Source organism: Vanellus vanellus, assembly GCF_965231255.1.
Source record: "Vanellus vanellus genome assembly, chromosome: 18".
NCBI classification, from domain to species: domain Eukaryota; kingdom Metazoa; phylum Chordata; class Aves; order Charadriiformes; family Charadriidae; genus Vanellus; species Vanellus vanellus.
This window is the reverse complement of record NC_138923.1, coordinates 1,400,132-1,413,612: the sequence shown is the minus strand read 5'-3', so window position 1 is coordinate 1,413,612 and position 13,481 is coordinate 1,400,132. Positions and strand designations below refer to the sequence as shown.

The 13,481-nt window shown below is 46.3% G+C and overlaps 1 protein-coding gene across 1 annotated transcript in view; it reads left to right on the top strand.

Annotated features, from left to right (window-relative positions):
- ZNF618 (zinc finger protein 618) overlaps positions 1-13,481 on the top strand; it is a gene marked incomplete at its 3' end in the record, with an annotated part of 164,085 nt that overhangs the window by 104,390 nt on the left and 46,214 nt on the right. The window lies entirely within an intron of this gene.

The following is a 13,481-nucleotide window of genomic DNA, read 5'->3' as shown; positions in this document are numbered from 1 at the left end:
GTAAAGTGGAAAGAAGAGAGGTTGAGGCTGTGTTGAAGGAAAAGCTTTTCCCCATGCTCTGGAGGAGGTTGTCCAGAGAAGTTGTGTCTTCTGCATCCTCGGAGGCTTAAAAGACCAGCCTGGATAAAGTCCCAACTAACCAAGTCAGAGCTCAGAGCAGACCCTGCTTTGAGCAGGAGGTTGGACCAGAGACCTCCTGAGGTCTCTGCCGACCTGGATTTTGCTGTGACCATGTTAGGTGAGAGCCACAGGTTCCATTCAAAAGGTAAGTTACCAACCTTGGTAGTAACAGAGGGCAGTTTGGAAGCACCAGACTTACCCTGGGTGGGTATAAAAATGTTAGATAAATAGTAAAGAAAAATAATAATTAAAAAGTACAAGCATGCCACCTTTTTTTGAACTGCTGTTTCTTCAAGCCCATTCTGTGATAGGTGAAGAGTTGGGGTTAGCATAGGGGAGTCTTGACTTTCTGTGTGCAGAAAGAAGAAGGACTGACGCCACTGCAGGCGGGGGGGTGAAGATCCTCAGCCCTGAGCCCAAACATCTCAGTAGCAATCAGCCATCGCACAGTGTATACCCACTCCTGGTGCCCACTGGAGGGGAGATGGGCTCTGTTGCTGAGCCCTTTCTGTTGAGCCAGTGACGTGGTGTCCAGCTCCAGGCAGGGGATGGACGCTCCTTCCCAGGCACCTGTTGCCTCCTTTGCTGTCTTTTTTTTCAGTAGGTGCTCTGCTGCCCAACGGTGTTTCACTTGTCCTGAGTCTTTCCAGGCTCATCTCCTGGCCCCTTGCTTTTGACATAGTGCCCTACTGTGTTCTGGGCTAGGCTGCGTGCATCCTGAGCTTGTTATTTTGGTATTGGACATTGTATCCTTTTTGCCAGAGCTTTGGAACCACTTTGTGCAAAGAGATGTTTTTTTTTCTCTAGGTCAGCCTTTCACCTTCTTACCTGTTGAGTGAATTTTCTTGGCTGAGAAATACAGGGCAGAGTGAGGTATTGAGGGTAAGGGGGGAAAAACATGAGGGTTCATGCCTCTGCTGTGTGTGCAAACCCCATGTCATTTGAGACGTAGAAGGATTTTCTGTGGACATAACTGCCTCTTCTGTGGTGCCTGGATTTCAGGGAGCTGGGGAGAACAGAAAGTCACAGGGAGAAGTTGTTTCTGGGAGAGAACAGTGACCAGCAGCTGCTCTCTGTGCCAGGCTTCAGAGGAGCTGCCGTGGTAGCAGTGGAGGTGGAGCAGGGAGCAGAAAGAGAGGCAGGAACTGCTTCCATCTTCATGCAGGGCTGTACAAATCTGGGCCCCTCCCCAGTGCAGAAATTACTGAACCACCTCTTTACCTGCCACACTCATTGCTATCCCAAAATAGCTCATCTAGCTGAAAGAGCTGGAGGCAAGACCAAGACTCCAGAGCAGGGAAACGGTGAGGGGTAGGCTAGGGGATGGGGAAGGAAGGTCCACCACAGGTATCCACCCTGGTGGAAGAACAGGCTGTCTGTGTCACCTGTCTTACAGAGTGAACCTGAAACTACTCAGCCGATGCTGCAGTTCCTAAGTGCAGATGGTTGTAATTTCCTGACAAAGTCATCTTCCTCTTCCCTTCCTTGCTGCTGTAATGAAATAGTTCAGCTGTCTTGTTTCCTCCCTGTGCCGTCCCCTCTGGGGCTGGATTAAATCCCTGGCCTACCCTGGTTGCCTCTGCACAGCTCTTCTCCTTTTTCCACTCAATGGCCCTCTTGTTTCCTTGTCAGTCTGTTTGCTTCTCATATATTTTAGGAATTTTTTATTTATCTTTCCTTTCCTGCTATTTTTGTTTTGCTTTCTGCTCCAGTGCTGTTCCTCTGTGACCCGATTTGGCTGTTTACACTCTTTCTATTACAGACGTCTGTATTGTTCAAATCTTCCTTTGCTATTTCTATCTCATTGGGAACCTCTAGACTCTTGGGCTCTGCAGGCATGGTTTGCTGCCTTCTTCCAAAATTTCTCAGTATTTAAGGGATACAGCAAGGTCTTGTTTTTTCTCACATGCTTCTCTTTGGGCCACAGATTGCATCCATCCTAAACTGATGTGGATGAGGAGCTCCCTTGGCCAGCAGTGAGTCCTTGGCATTCGTTCAAATACCTAGAAGTGCAGGTTTTTAATAGCTGTTCAAGTTTTCTCCATGGTGACTTTTTGGAGGCAGCTGTTACTCGTGGCCACAGCGGGCACCTGAAAAGTTTTGGTGTCAAGTGAGGAGGTATCTCAGCTGGTGCCTCTGCAGAGCACAGCAAGGACACCTTGGCAGGGTCCCAGTGTAATCGAGCTTTGGTGGCAGTTAGCTGCGTTATGCTCCAAAGACTTATCCTGAGAGCAACGAGTCATGTTTGTTCTTGGGAGGCAAAGTCTGCATCTTACCATACTGGGTCTGAGAGCAAGTCATGCTTGGCCTGTTGGGAGAGTGAGTTACTGACGTGGTGGGTGAAGCTGTGTTGTAATGTGCCCCTGCCTTCGGGTCTGAAGGACTGTGGTAAGAAGGGGCTGCTGCAGGAAGGGCTGCCCTGGCCTTTTTTTTCCTGGGAAGGGAGCCATGGGGCAAGCCGGGACGCAGCTGAAGCCAGTTGTTCGTTTGCTGCCTGCTTAAAGAGGAGACACTGGTGCTTAGACTTTCCAGCTGGGAAGGCACTTTGAAGACTCCCTTGAGGAAAAACTGTTGCACTTGCTTGGTTATTTTCAGCCTTTGGGGTTTTTAGTCTATAGATTGTGTCTCTGGGACTCCCTCTTTTTTTTCACCCATTCTTGAGGGGACACAGATCTGTGGTATTGAGGAGAGGATGTGCTCATGGGGACATAGTTACATGGCTTTGGGAGATACTTTTCTAGCTTTGGCTCAGGGTCCAAGACCAGAATTCCCACATGTAGAGAGAAGAAAACAATACAACCCACAGTGCTAATGTGTTAATAAAAAGGCTTGTCTAAGTGCTACCAACTTTGACTTTCAGGGAGAAAGAAGAGAGGAGAGAGTTTCTGAAAAAAAAGCATTCTATTTGATATTTTTTCCTAGGTAGGGGTGGCCAGTTTGACATCTAGGTCACTGACTGTTTCTGTAAAAGAATCTGGCAGTGTTTTCTGAGATGGTTGTATGCATCTGTGGTTTACTCCAGACTTTTGGAAGTCCTTGGGAAGAAGGCGTTTGGGCTAGATCTGCACCATCATTCACCATGGAAATTCCAGTCATGTTTAGGGGAGTTACAAACTTTGTAAAAACAGTCTCCCTCCTGCTGCTCACATACCATGGGAAATTCTTGGCAACCTGACAGATAACTACATAAAACCACTGGCAAGCGGGGGTCCCCAAGCCCTGCACCAGCAGGGACAGCGTGCCAGAGAGGCGGCTGTGGGAAGCATCACCTCTGATGAGGACAGGTCTTTGCACTGTGCTGGATCATGAAGCAGGTTGCGTTCAGTACACCTGTCACAGTTTGGGGACAGTAATTTTAAGAGCTAGGCTGGCACCACTGTTGGATCAGCAGTCCTACTCATGGCAGCGCCTACACCTGGGAGCTGCGATTGGGTTAGGAAGAAAACCCAGGATGGTCTCCATGCTGACAGCTTGGTTCTGGGCTCATCCCCATGAGGTGGAGTGGAGTATGAGCTTCCACCAGCACAGCCCTGGTCTCCAGAGCGTGGTAGCCTTCAGTGTTTCCAGATCTGTAATTCTGCTACAGATTATGGACTGTAATATTCAAGCTATTGGATTTTTGTATTATTCCTGTTCTTTTCTGTAGGAAAGAGTAACTTACATAGAAGAACATCTCCAAAATAACCATAACTGGCCTGCAGAGCTCAAAGTTCGACTGTGAATTTTATGGTTGCCCATGAAACCTTAATTCAGCTGGAAGTGTGTAAGCACCTAAGCTTTTGACTGCATGATCACTACTGCTTTTCCTAATAGTGTCTCTGCCTCTTTGGACCAGCCTAGGACAGAATTAAGGTTGCTCTGGCAACTGTTAATATGGCACTTGCCTAATTACAACTTACCAACTTGCCTTTTGATACCTGTTTTCAAAATACCAAATGTTAGTAAGTACAGCAAATAGTGTTACTAGTCCCTAGTACTTCCAAGCCTTTACCTGTATGAGCTTCAGATCACTTTTCAGAGGAGTTTGGTATTCTGCAGGCAGGGGGGGAAGCAATGGAGAAAGTGACTTGCCAGAGGCAACCAGCGGGTGAGTGGCAAAGGAAGAGAGCGCAAGTCTCTGGGCTTGCAGCCCAGTCCCTGTCTGCTGGGCACAGCCTTCTGCTGTTGGACTGCATTTCTGTGCCTTGTGAAAGAAAGCAGAACAACAAATGCACAGAGAAATGGGAGAAGAATTGCTAAAAGCTGAAGGTTTCTTAAAGTATAGCTGGTTTATTAACTTCACATGTGTCTGGTTAGCTATTTGAGACTTGATGAGTGTTCCTCTTCTCAGGGGAGAGGTCCTGAGCCTGATGGAGCAATGCTGATTAATATTGTGGGGAAGAGTCTTACCATTTCTGGAATCTTTAACTAAAATGCTGTTAAAAGTGGGAAGAACCAGGAAGAGATGAATTTGGGAGCCTTGAATTCATCTCCAGTGTGTCAGTCAGGTTGGCTGAGTCCCGGGGGGCTTGCTGATAGTGCGGTTTGCTCTGTTCTCTTGCCCTGGTAATAACTTTTTTTGAGGACTATGACAAACAGGTGATAGTTTAAAAGCAGGTAGTGCTCACAGGCATGAGTGTGAAGTTTGCTCTTTTAGACTGTCAGCATGGCACCAGACAGTTATTCTGTGGTGTGCAGGAAAGCGAGATGAAAAAGCAGTTCCACTAAAACAACTCACTTCAAATGCTTCACTTGCTTTCATTCCTGGCGGTGTTGCAGTTTGTTGCTATGGCAATTCAGTGACATTTGCTGGAGGTTGGAAGACCAATAATGGTTGTTTTTTGGTAGATCCCGTTCTTTCTGTCTCCATCTCCTGCTTTTGCATACGTTCAATTCTGTTTTAAGAGGCAAAGCTGGATTTTGTGCTGTTTCTCAAAAGCAGATCCCTGTGCTCATGCTGCCAACAGGTTACTCCTACACAGCTCTTCAGTGGACTCCACCATTTGGGAGATGCCTGAGAGTCCAGCACACAAATCCTGTCTGTAAGCCCAGACCATCCTTTGCTTGCCAGTGCCTGACAGCCTCCTTCACTTGTGCTTTAAATTCTAGTGGAAACGGAAGCAACTTTCCTAGTATGTTTGTGCTTGCTGTAGCCAGCCCAATAGGTTGAAAGCTCTTAGGCTAGATCCCACAGAATTCCCAGATTGATCCCAAGTAATGCAGCCTTTATTTTTTCTTTGTGTCTGTTGGCCTTTCTGTTGTTTTGGGGCATTTTTTTCCTGTTCACAGATAATTTTTGAAAATTAGTATTGCCACTTCACAGGTGACGATATTTACCAGGTATTTCTGTCCGCCCTGTTGAGTTACCGGGTTGTATAGGGGGGGGCAAGAAGTGGTCTTGGGATATTGTGTGACAGTGTTATGTTACCTCCACACACCCTGAGGAGCCGCTCTTCCCAGACCATTGTGGTATGAAATTTTTCTGGGGTAGAAGGGAAGCTTTGGCACTACAGAGAGATTGTCCTGCCTGAGTCTCTCCTGGAAGAAGGCAGGAGTCTCTCCATGTTGCCTTTTGAAGGAGAGGAAGAAGTGACTGTGTATACTGGGGGGGGGGGGGGGGGAGGTTATACCAGAGCCCTTAACGTTCCTGTGTCTGGACAGTGGGGAGAAAGGTATATTGGAACAGGAGAACCAAGGCCGAGCAGCAGCCCCTGCGTGCCTGAGGACAGCAGCAGTACTCATGGGAGAGGGACTACATCCAAGCTGCAGCCAGCATGGCTTGTGGGAGGTACAGACTGACCTGATACAGTGTCATACCCCCAGCCTCCCCCTGGGCAGGAACACCCTATGGAGCAGGAGCTGGTGGCAGCTGACAGAGCACAGCAGGAACAGTTGTTGAGCCGAGCTGTGGAGCAGTAACTCCCATACCCTGCACAGCAGCAGCCTGTAGCCTCCCACTTGTCTCCTGCAGAGGAGATGGGTTTCAGCTGTGCTTACCTGAGGGAGGGAAAGCCATCCCTGATGGTCAGGTAAATGTGCTGGGGTTGGTGATGGATCTCACTGGAGGAGCTGCCTGCATTAGGGACCCTGCTGAGAGAAGTGTTTGAAAGACCGTGGCCAGGCACAAGCTCACAGTCTGCTGCAAGGTGCTGAGTTAACTGGCATTCATCAGACTGTATGTGAGGGCACCAAGTGTCTGCCCATTAGGAGCAGCTGCTGATTGCTCCTGCAGCTAGAGTTCCTGACTCTGAGCTAGCATTTGAGTGCACTTTTCCTTCTAGTCATCTCAAGAGGACTCCTTCCCCTTGCACAAAGGCAGGGTAAAAATGACTTGATGAAATGATGGTGGGGGATGGTGAATTGTGTGACAGCAAAGACATGAGGGGTAGTGATAATTTGGTAGCTACAGTAGTGTCTTGAGTATGATCAGGTGCGAATTAGGGCTTGTCCCCCCAAGAAAGTGGCAGGACAATTAGCCCAGCTGAAGTGCATCTATACTAATGCACACAGCATGGGAAATAAACAGGAGGAGCTGGAGGCCATTGTACAGCAAGGAAACTATGATATAGTTGCCATCACAGAAATGTGGTGGGAGGACATACACAGGTGGAGTGCTGTAATTGATGGCTACCAACTCTTCAAAAAGGATAGGCAAGGAAGGAGAGGTGGTGGGGTGGTCCTCTATGTTAGGGGCAGTTTTGAATGTCTGGAACTTAACAGTGTGGGTGACAGTGTTGAGTGTGTATGGATAAGAATTAAGGGGAAGGCCAATAAGGCAGACATCGTGATGGGAGTTTGTTATAGACCTCCCAATCAGGATGTAGAAGCCGATGAAGTATTCTATAAGCAGCTGGCAGAGGTCTCACGATCATCTGCCCTTATTCTTGTGGGGGACTTCAACTTCCCAGACGTCTGCTGGAAATACTACGCAGCAGAGAGGGAACAGTCATGGAGGTTCCTGGAGTGTGTGGAAGACAACTTCTTAACACAGGTGGTGAAGGAACCAACTAGGGGAAGTGCCCTACTGGACCTACTGTTTGTTAACAGAGAAGGTCTTGTGGGGGATGTAAAGGTTGGAGGTCGCCTTGGGCAGAGTGATCACGAAATGATAGAATTTTCAATTCTTGATCAAGTAAGGTGGGGAGCCAGCAGAACTGCCACCTTGGATTTCCGAAGGGCAGACTTTAGCCTGTTTAGGAGCATGGTTGAGAGTGTTCCTTGGGAGGCAGTTTTGAAGAGCAAAGGTGCCCAGGAAGGCTGGTCATACTTCAAGCAGGTGCTCTTAAAAGCGCAGGAGAAGGCCATCCCCTTGTCTCGAAAAACGAGCAGACGGGGAAGACGACCAGCCTGGCTAAATAGAGAACTTTGGATGGACCTCAGAAAAAAAAGGAAAGTTTACATTCTCTGGAAAAGGGGGTTGGCAACTTATGAGGACTATCAAGATATAACAAAGCTATGTAGGGGGAAAATGAGAAGGGCCAAAGCTCAATCAGAACTCAGCTTGGCCACTGCAGTTAAAGACAATAAGAAGAGATTCTTTGAGTATATCAATAGAAAAAGGAAGACTAGGGAAAATGTAGGCCCACTGGTGAATGAGACAGGTGCCCTAGTGGTGGAAGACACAGAGAAGGCAGAGTTACTGAATGCCTTCTTTTCTTTGGTCTTCACTGCTAAAGCTGTCCCTCATGAATCCCATACTCTGAAAGAAAAGGGGAAGATCTGGAGAGAGGAAGATTTTCCCTCAGTTGAGGAGGACCGTGTCAGAGACCACTTGGCCAAGCTGGACATTCACAAGTCCATGGGCCCTGATGGCATGCATCCGCGAGTGCTGAGAGAGCTGGCGGATGTTATTGCTAGACCACTCTCCATCGTCTTTGAACGGTCATGGAGAACAGGAGAGGTGCCTGAGGGCTGGAGGAAGGCTGACATCACTCTGATCTTCAAAAAAGGCAAGAAGGAGGACCCAGGGAACTACAGACCAGTTAGTCTCATCTCTGTCCCTGGGAAGGTAATGGAGCGACTCATTCTGGATGTCATCTCCAAACACGTTGAGGAACAGGAAGTTATTGGAAGTGGTCAACATGGATTTACCAAGGATAGATCATGCTTGACCAATCTGATAGCTTTCTATGATGTTATAACTGGTTGGCTGGATGAGGGGAGAGTCGTGGATGTCATCTACCTTGACTTTAGCAAGGCTTTTGACACTGTCTCCCATGACATCCTCATTAGGAAGCTGAGGAAGTATGGGTTAGATGATGTGACAGTGAGGTGGATTGAGAGTTGGCTGTGGGACAGAACCAGAGGGTTGTGATCAGCGGCACAGAGTCTAGTTGGAGGCCTGTAACCAGTGGTGTCCCCCAGGGGTCAATACTTGGTCCAATTTTGTTTAATATATTCATTAATGACCTGGATGAGGGGACAGAGTGTATCATCAGCAAACTTGCTGAGGATGCCAAACTGGGTGGGGTGACTGACACCCCAGAGGGCCGTGCTGTCATCCAGCGTGACCTGGACAGGCTGGAGAGCTGGGCAGAGAAGAACCTAATGAGGTTCAACAAAAGCAAGTGCAAGGTCCTGCACCTGGGGAGGAAGAATGCTAGGCACCAGTATAGGTTAGGGGCGGACCTGCTGGGGAGTAGCTCGGAGGAGAAGGATCTGGGGGTCCTGGTAGACAGTAAATTATCCATGGCCCAGCAATGTGCCCTTGTCGCCAAAAAGGCCAATGGAATCCTGGGCTGCATAGGGAAGAGTGTGGCCAGTAGGTGGAGGGAGGTCATTCTCCCCCTCTACTCGGCACTGGTGAGGCCACAACTGGAATACTGTGTCCAGTTTTGGGCTCCCCAGTTCAAGAGGGACAGGGAACTGCTGGAGCGAGTCCAGCGAAGGGCAACTAAGATGATGAAGGGCTTGGAGCATCTCCCTTACGAGGAAAGGCTGAGAGCGCTGGGACTCTTTAGCCTGGAGAAGAGAAGGCTGAGGGGAGACCTTATTATTGCGGACAAGTATCTAAAGGGTGGGTTGAAGGAGGATGGAGCCAGGCTCTTTCCAGTGGTTCCCAGTGACAGGACGAGGGGCAATGGGCACAAGTTAGAACACAGAAGTTCCGTTCAAATACACGGAAAAACTTCTTTACAGTTCGGGTGACAGAGCACGGGCACAGGCTGCCCAGGGAGGTTGTGGAGTCCCCTTTTCTGGAGATTTTCAAGACCCGCCTGGATGCAATCCTGAGTAATGTGCTCCGGGCAATCCTGCTTTGGCAGGGGAGTGGGACTAGATGATCTCTAGAGGTCCCTTCCAACTCTGAAAATTCTGTGATTCTGTGAAGTTGGTGATTCTCACTGACCAAAATTTGTAAGTTCTCGTTGATAGCAGTGAGGTTGCAAGAAATTTAAAAGTAGATTTGGGCTCCAGAAAGTTTCATTGCTTCACAGATAGAACATCCTCAAGGTTGTTTTTCTAATGTGTTCTTCAGAAGTCTGCTGTGCAGACAGTTCCTCAACCTCTCAGACGTGTGGCCTTTCCTAGTGCTTTCCCTGCTAGCCCCAGGTGGGACTTTCTGCCAGTACGCAATCTTCTTTGTTGCAATTAAACTGAAGTCTTGTCTTTCCTGTTATGGCCAGTCTCGATCACCCTTCCCAGTTTATAGCAGCTTTTTAATGTATTATGTGTTGCTTTCCCTATTGAAGTGAGTTGTGTTATTGTGTTTGGGGTACAAAGTTTGTGTTGTCGAAGGTTTATGTAGATAGGAATATCTCTCCTACAGAGAGAAAAACAGAGGTATGTCTTGCAGGGAAGACAGGGCACAGCTGGTGATACAAAGAGTTCTTGAGTTACAATCCAAGCTTTAGCATCCTCTCCAGCTCAAAACTGGCCCTCAAGAAGAGTCTGAGAAACGGACGGACCACGCTCTCCTCTCTTCTCCAGTGCTGTGGTACAGACCAAAATCATCCTGCAAACTACAACTATAAAATGCTGAGAAGCATTTCAACTCCAAGGCTACGAGTTCTAGCGGTGCAACCTAGGGACGGAAAACACGGCACCTTTTTTTAGGCTGTGTCACATAGGAGCAAATACCAAGGAAGGCAGGGGTGCACAGTGTCTGCTGCAGTGTCACAGAGTTAAAAATAAGTGCTTCTCAGAATAGATATCCTTAAACAAGGGGTACCTATATACAAGAGGTACCAAAATGATCTTCAGAATAGGTATTTCAGTCCCAGCTATGTACGTGATGAAGCAGGCAGGACAACCCAGTATCTCCCAGTTTTTGTGGTACTAGCCGAGTGCCGCCATCATCACCAGTTCCGAGCTTGACTCCAGCTTGGGCTTTGCCGTAGCCTGGAGGGAAGCACATGGCTCTGGTGGTAGAGCAGAGCTGGCTGCCAGGGACATTGCCAACCTGTTCAGCTCTCTCATGCTGAAGCACCCACATCGTGACACATTTTTTTAGTGGGTACAGTATAATGTCTGAGTCCTCTTTGCCAGGTCTTCAGGCCCTCTTACTGAGTACCTAGATGTAGTGAAGCATTTATGTCTCAATGCAAGATACGTTTTAGTTTGTGGTCATATCCCAACTCCTGGTAGCTGGCTGTAGTTCTTATCAGACTGACGGTGGGTCAGGAGGTATATCTTTTGAAAATTATATATAACTGCTGTCATCTGTGAGCTTTATTTCCTCCTTCCCCATTCATAGTAGCGTCATACTTGCTTATTGTGTGCTAGGTTGTGTCTGGATGCTGGGCTAAGACAGAACATTTGGTGGTAGCGAGGACACTGACTTTCATCTGGGTCTCACGATGTTGTAGGCTGCAAACAGAATGATGTCTTTCTTTCCAGTTTCTTAGCTAAATGCATTCAAACCCATCACCTGTGTCCAGGGAGGCATCCATGAAGAGTGTGTGTCTCCACTCTGACATTATTTAGTTACAAAAAGGAAAAAAGAAAATTGCAATTTTTTTATTCCAAAATGGAATACATAGTAAATATTTCACAACCCCATAAATAAAAATGATTGGCCTGATCTTTTAAAAACATATTTCCCTTTGGGCTCTGACTAAGCATGAGAAAGTTCAGCCTAATAGGGAATTTATTTGAAAAAGCAGTGAAAGGTTAGAAGCGAGGATGTGGGCTGGAATATGCCTTGCAAACATTAACTGTGGAGGCATAGTGCTAATGCCTTGCATGTGCAAAAACATTTTGAGGGTTGTGAATTTAAACCATGAAATTAATATATTCAGAATTAAGGTTTTCTTTTCCAGACCTTAAGCATACAGGATATGGTGCTTTTAATGTTCCGACTAGTGATGGAAAGGTACGTAAGTGGTTTGCTGGTATTAATTTAATGTTAAGGATCTTTAGCATCTCCATTTCTTGATTAATTTTAAATATTCAAATTTGCAACCTTAATGTTTCCTTAAAGTAAATTTTAGCTTTTGATTTCCTTTACTTTTTGGGAGGTAACAGAGCAAAAAATGGAAAGTTCCACTGTTGTGCTTGGTAAAACTTACTAATGCCTTACACAATTAAAAGCCTAATGTAAATGATGTGTGTGTGCGTGCACACCCACGTACACTTTCCAAAGCGAATGGTTAGTCATTTACAACTTTGTGATTAATTTTTCCAGTGTTCTTATTTAATAATTCTCCCGCTCCCTGGGGAGAGCAATAAAAATGGATTTTATTTTTCTAATGTGTTTGCATTTTAAGTAGGTAAAATCTCTTTAGATTCCCATTTGCCTAACAAGTAGATGAATATGTTCATCTTTAAATTTAAATGACCAATGGGCTGAGACCAAGAATGATAAATTTCAGTGCAGGAGGAGGACATTAAGAAAATAATGTGGAACTTAGTTCTGGGATCTACAGTGTGAAGAAAATTTTAACCTTAAGGCCTGAGATATGTTCCTGCAGTGCTCTAGTTGTTGCCTTTCACAAAAGCATCTTTCTCTGCAGCTCTGGGGCTGAGTCACTCACTCTCCCCTGGAACAAGACTTTTTTGGCAAGGTGCGGTGCTGTCCCTTGCACCTTAACACCGGTTACTCCTGTCTTGCTCTTACATTCTCCTTCTCCGAGTACATTGCAGGACTGGAATGGGGGAGAGTTTATCACTGGAATTTCTCAGGTGTTCTGCAACATGGGAGATCCATTTCCCTTTGCCTTTCTCTGCTGCTGTTTCCTAGTTCTGACCCAGTGCCTTCACATTACAGCACCAATGTGTTTTTTGAGGCTGGGTGAATTAGGTAGCAGTTCCTGGATCTGTTTTAATAGGGTAAATTTGAAGTTGCTCTTCTAACACGACTGTTACACTAAGGGTTCTTTTTGGATGTTCTCACTTCGGGTGTCTTGCCTTCTAACCCCGTAAGGTGTGCTCAGGAGCATGGCACACGTGCGGTCATACCGGAGATTTTGATGTTCGTGCAAGTCCCGCAGTTCCACAGCTCTGGAGAGGACCAGTTGCTCTGCATGTAGTTTTAATCTAAGGTTTTAGAAAAGAGGCTTTCCAGTTGTCTGTAACTGTGATCTTCACATGATCTTATACAGAAAATTGATAATGTACCCATAAAAATTAAATTTCTGTCCCTTTCCCAGATACTGACCAAATAGTACATGTTTACAGAAATCTGGATGTTAATACTTTGTAACACATCTCTTACAAAGTTCCTAGGCAGCAAAATTGATGGAGAAATGTATTTATTCTACTAAAAAAGGTTAAGAATTTTAGTAATCCCAGACTGTTCTGATCGTCCGTCAGTTTGTCCTGAAAATGCCAGGAGAGCTTTATTAAAGACAGAAATCCATCCCCCCACTGTTCATTGAGAAGGGATACACTTTCCATCTTCCAACATGGTTTGAAATTTAGCAAGAGAAGAGACCTACAAGCAGCAACACCAATAATTATTCCAGATTCTTCTGTCAGCCTGAATCTTTGTCTGCTGAGCTGCGTGTTGACATTTCAACAACAATAAACCTGAATAGCACACAAAAAACTAAAACACTTCAAGTATTTTTTTTTTATTTCTTGAAAACTATATCCAGATCATTTGTAAGCCAAGAAAATGGTGAAAAAGATGGAGCAGCCTGTACTGTTGAGTAATCCAGCTTGCCTCACCACAGTTCTCAGTATTTTCACTTCTAAGGATCTTTATAATCAGGAAAGGCAGAGCAATACAAGGATTACCTTCTTAAGAGCTCTTCCTTTCAACCTAAGCAAAAAGGTTAGAGTTCTTGATTATCTTGGCTGATTGTAGAGAGGAGGACTCTGCATCCTTCCTAGTTTTCTTGATTATCTTGGCTGATCGTAGAGAGGAGGGTTCTGCAGCCTTCCTAGTTTGTTTTAATTTGGTTTGGTTCTTTATGAAGGTTTATGCAGCCAGGGTCTCTTCT